Source organism: Triticum urartu, chromosome 7A, assembly GCF_056163025.1.
Source record: "Triticum urartu cultivar PI428250 chromosome 7A, HENAU_Tu73, whole genome shotgun sequence".
Taxonomy (NCBI): domain Eukaryota; kingdom Viridiplantae; phylum Streptophyta; class Magnoliopsida; order Poales; family Poaceae; genus Triticum; species Triticum urartu.
In genome coordinates this window covers 738,263,485-738,269,259 of record NC_141879.1, presented here as the reverse complement: position 1 = coordinate 738,269,259, position 5,775 = coordinate 738,263,485, and the positions used below count along the sequence as shown (strand labels likewise).

The 5,775-nt window shown below is 44.8% G+C and overlaps 1 pseudogene; it reads left to right on the top strand.

Annotated features, from left to right (window-relative positions):
* Positions 1-2,637: 2,637 nt before the first annotated feature.
* On the top strand, positions 2,638-4,062 carry LOC147962513 (uncharacterized; annotated as a pseudogene).
* The last annotated feature ends 1,713 nt before the right edge of the window (positions 4,063-5,775 follow it).

The window sequence follows — 5,775 nt, the reverse complement described above, 5'->3', positions numbered from 1 at the left end:
TAACCTCTCTTTTAGCCTAACGAATGAGTGGCTGACGTGCGACCTTGAGATTTATTTTATTTTATTTTTGCTCCATGAGATCTTCATTGTGCTTTCCTTGTGGGGCCCACGGGCCATTGAGGTGTTGGAAAGCGTCGAGATTTTTGATACATAAAAGTGGTCACACTAAGATCCGCGTCACCTTAAAACCATATCAGTGGATGTGGGCGGTGAGCCCCCGCTCCCCTACTATTAGTTTACATAACTAGGTACGTGCCCATGCATTGCCACGGGTTTCAAAAGTTTTTAATGTATAAAAGCTAGGTTTGTGTTTTTTAATATGTATAAATGCTGGGTCTATGTTTTTTTAATGTAGGTTCTCCTCTTGACAAAAAAGAAAAGTTTTCGGATCAAGCATCCACACCCACCGGCCTCTCTTTAATTTAAAGGATTTTATATGGTTTTTCTTGAATTTGAATTCTTAGGAAAAAAATTCTAAGTTGGTCATTTGATTCATAGGATTGGATTCTATACCATTTTTATTTGAGTAATCATTTGTTTTACAAAATTCAAAGAAAATCGAGCATTCACTCTAGCCACTTTTTTTCTTTTTTCTAAGTCAACAAAGAACTCTTTGATGTTTTATAAGACTCAAATCGACATGTCACTTTAAATCCTATACTTTTCATATTATTAGGTTTTGAAATTCCTGTGAATCAACCCGCAAAATGGAAAACCCGGGCCGGTCTGCGGACCGATGATGTACCGCGTTGGATGGCGAAATGAGTCTGAACCACTCGGTCTAAACGGTTAAGGGTGGTTCGAGAGTGAGTGTTTTTTCGCATCGCTTTGAGGCTTCGCGTTAGAGATGCCTAAGTGAAGTTGTTTACAATGAATGACAGGTGCAGTGGTGCAACACACACTTCCTGCGGTTGACACGTGAAAGATATCTGCTAAAGCTAACCTCTTTGCTAACCTAACAGATGATGAGTGGCTGGCATGCGACCTTGAGATTCATTTTATTTTATTTTTGCTCCATAAGATATTCACTATGCTTTCTTGTGGGGCCAGCCGGCCAGTGAGGTGCGGGAAAGCGGTCTAGATTTTTTGTTGATAGATAAAAGTGGTCATATTAGGATCCACGTCACCTCAGAGCCGGATCAGTGGACGTGAGCCACCGCTCCCGCTGCAATTATTTTATAACACAAATGATCTTCATCTGAAATGGAGAGTTGCCACTTGCACGATTTGTCCCATCCCAGATTAATATCAGCCGCAAGATATTTGCACCCACACACCCATCTTTCTCTCTGTCTTTTCGGACCACTAGCGTTAATTTGTTTAAGCCAGCCTGATAAGCCGCAGGGGAGCCGATAATGAAGAAGGAACCATACATGTGACGTGATGTGTGGTAGGCCGTAGGCACCTGATTTGTGGCTCTCATTGCCTTGGATGGTGGAGTCGTGGAGATCCCTCCCCTCCCTTCTTCACTTCATTGAGACCTGCAACAGATTCTCGACCAAGAAACATTATTTGTGTATCCTCTACGCTTCACACGGATCACAAGGGCACCAGCACAGCAGCTCAGCAGACAAACTAAGGCCTCTTTTGATTTACAGGGTTTGCATAGGGATTTTACAGAATTGACATCTTCTGAAATTTTTCCTTTACATGTTGTTTGATTCGCAGGATTGCATTCCTCATGAAACAATTTTATAGGAACTTCTTAGTTCATTTTCACAGAAAAACAAGCATGAGATTAGACTTCTTGAAAAAAATTCTCTGTTTTACTACCCAACGTAGGATTTCAGTGGACAATACATCCTATTCCTGTAAGTTTCCTATTCATGCGCTTCCCAAACCCTGTGAATCAAAGAAGCCCTAAAATGCCACGTGTCACTCATTTGTTGTGTCACCATGTGGCATCGTTAAGCTAACCTGAGCGTTTAGCTAACCCGTGCTTACCCAATCATGGTAAGTGACAGGTGAATAAACAAGCGCGAAACAAATATGTGTGGCTGGCGTGATGCGATCCCCGGTGCGCTTTTCCATGGGTCCCATCATACTCCCATGAGGCGGTGATGTGCCGGCAAGCATCGAGGTAGTTCCATGTGGTCACACACCTAGCAGGTCCACTCTGTGTCCCGTTGAATATTAGCATCAAGATATTAGAGCAATTCTAATGGGGCGACTCATTTCGTCTGCAGCCATCCATTTGGGTCGACGCGGACAGAAAAGGCGGTCCAACGCACCGACCCAAACGGACGCGCGTCCGTTTTTCGTCCGCGGCGATCCATTCCCGACCCATTTTTGAGCCTGATTTGTGTCGGTGCGGACACGCGACGGACGCGCGCTTGCTCGCCTACTCCTGTCTCCGAGCCTGCTCATTTGTGGCACATTGGCCTTCCCTTTCCCCAGCCAACAAGCAACCCTCGCCCCCGCCTCCTCCGTCACTGACGCCGCCGCCCATTTTACCGGCGACTCTTCCAGCTGCCGCTGCCTCCACATCCGCCCAGCAACACAAACCCTGCCCCCGGTCGCCCGCCGCCGTCGTTTTGCCGCTGGGGAGCAAGCTGGTTCCCCACCGTTGTTTCCCCCACGCCCAGCCGCCCCGCGACCAAAAAGACGCCTCGCCGCCCCAGCCACAGACGACCGACACGCTCGTCGGACGTCGTCACCCTCGTCGGACGCCGGTCGGGCAGCTAGCTGGTCTGTGGGCGCCGCGTCTCCCCTCGCCGGCCGTCTCCTTCTTCGACGCCCGCAAGCTGTTCGACAGTTTGTCAAGGTACGAAAATGGACTCCGCCGACGAGTTCTTTTTCCACAATTTCCTTTGCGACTCCGACGATTCGTCCGACGACGAGGAGGAGATATTGGCTGCTGTGTTGGTCCATCACCACCTCAACAACCAGCGGCCGTTGTTCCGTGGCTCCATTCCGGGCCACCTTCCGGCGTTGAATCGTAACCGGGAGAGCGGGCATTTCCTTCTCTGAAAGGACTACTTTGATACAACAAACCCGTTGTTCAAACATCACAAATTCCGCCGCCGGTTCCGCATGAGTAGGCATGTTTTCAACCGTATTAGAGAGGGAGTGGTCGGCTATGATGACTACTTCGAGTGCAAAGAGGATGCCGTCGGCAAGATTGGTTTCTCCTCTTATCAGAAATGCACTGCCGCCATCCGAATGCTTGCATACGGAGTGCCTGGTGATCTCATTGACGAGTACGTCCGTATGAGCGAGTCTACATGCCTAGAGTCCCTGTATAAGTTTTGCAAGGCTGTGATTGCTGTGTTTGGCCCTGAGTATTTGAGAGAGGCGACAGCTGAAGATACAGCCCGTTTGTTGGCGATGAATGCTAGAAGGGGCTTCCCGGGGATGCTTGGTAGTATAGACTGTATGCACTGGGAGTGGAAGAACTGCCCTTCTGGTTGGCAAGGGCAGTATAAGGGACATGTCAGGGCTTGCACTGTCATACCAGAGGTCGTGGCGTCTCAAGATCTCTGCATCTGGCACTCTTTCTTTGGCATGGCTGGATCACACAATGATATCAACGTGCTTCAGCGCTCGCAGGTGTTTGCTAGGCTTGCCGAAGGCAACAGCCCACCGGTGAACTTTACTGTCAACGGCCACACCTACGACAAAGGGTATTATCTGTGTGACGGTATCTATCCTCAGTGGACCACTATTGTCAAGACAATACCCAACCCTGTCGGAGAGAAAAGGAAAAGATTTGCCCAAGAGCAAGAGAGTGCTAGAAAGGATGTTGAGCATGCCTTTGGTGTTTTGCAATCTCGATGGGGCATCGTTCGGTATCCTGCTAATACTTGAAGCACGCAGAAACTATGGGAGGTGATGACTGCTTGTGTGATCATGCACAACATGATCGTAGAAGACGAGCGCCCAGAACATCTGTATGATCAAGGCTTTCAGTTTTAGGGTGAGAATGTTGTGCCTGAGCATGGAGTAGCGGCAACATTTGAGCAGTTCACTCAGTTTTATGAAGACATGCGTGATTGAGAAACTCACGTGCAACTGCAAAATGATTTGGTTGAGCATATGTGGACTCATGTTGGCAACCAATAAATGTATCTTTTTTATTCGTTTTGCAAAACTATGTGAAACATTTTTATTTTTATTTGGTCTGTAAACTATACTATTTATTTGGGTGGACTATTTTGTTTGTTAAATTTTCACTTCACCATATGTGAGAATGCAATGCAAAATTGGACGGCCAGCCGGCCACGCCTGCACATATGGGTCGGCGCGTTGAGCGACTGCCGATCCATATGAAAAACATGGCGGACGCCGGGTGGGCGGCCGACCCAAACGGACAAAAAACGGACGAAATCGCCGTCCATTTGAGTCGGTCCGTTGGAGTTGCTCTTAGGCCCGATTTTCTTTTCTCTGTCATTTTTTTCTTTTCCAGATTCCATTAGCTTTCTTGCATCAAGATACGTACAGACTAATCCCCTGCTCTCAATTAGCTTTCGTACCTTCAAACTTAATAATTATAGATGATTCTAGCTTGATTACCTGACGATATTTATTTTTCATCTATTAGCGTTTGTTTAGTACTTCCTCTGTAACTTAAAAATTCCACGTGTCGCTCGTCGAGTCACCAGGTGGCATCTCATTGGTAAGCTAACCTGAGCTTATACCTACTCCTGCTGTGTGGCACATGAATAAACAAACACAAAACAAAGTAAAAGGGTGTGCCAAGATAATCAATCATTTATTTATCCAGAGCCTATTTTCTTTTTCTTTTATCTCCCACGGCCACTATCTTGTTCGTGCCAAGTCATGCACCCATTCTGCACAGCTCAAATGGGAGATCGTTATGGCATGGATAAATAAATGATTGATTATCTTTTGTTCTTTGCTGGGATGATTGATTATCAATAACACATCAGTCCACACTTCCCATTCTGCACTGATTGATGGGCATTTTGGATCTTAGTTTCATCCCAAGCCTGGGTGCATTTCTCTCTAAAATCAATCGCTCATTGTTCATTTATTTTTTATTATTAGTAAGTAGTACGTACAGACTAATCAACTGCTCTCAATTAGCTTCAGTACCTTCAAACTTAACAATGACAGATGATTCTAGTTTGATTACCTGACGATATTTATTTTTCATCTATTCATGTTTGTTTAGGACTTCCTTTGTAACTTAATATAAGATGTTTTTTGACACTGTCATCGACTCTAAAAACGTCATATAAAAAGTTATAGAGAGAATACTACTTTTTCTAAACTCTATAAATATTTTTTGTCTGGCTTTCTAATTTAAGATGCGGTTATTTCCAAAGACACAAAGTATTTATTCTTTTAGCAGAAAAGTAGCAAATTCAACATCAAGTGGTGACCACCTAGCTTCGGGCTCACATTATCCTGCCATTAGAGTTGCATCCTTTGTGTGTCCCGGATTTGTTCGTGTGTGTAGGTTCTACTCTTGACAAGAAAGAAAAGCTTTTGGATCGAGCATCCACACCCATTAGCCTATCCTTTTCGGTTATAGGTTTTTTATTATAATTCTTAGGATTTCTTTTCTATGTTGGTCATTTGATTCATAGGTTTGGATCCTATACCATTTTTTTTCTTAAGTAATCATTTGTTTTACAAAATTCAAAGAAAATCTAGTATTCACTCTAGCCACTTTATTTTTTGCCGGCATCAAACACTTTGGTATCTTATAGGACTCAAATCGACATGCCATTTTATATCATATACTTTTCATTTTACTAGGTTTTGAAATTTCCTACGAATCAATCAAAAAAAGGCACCGATCCGTGGACC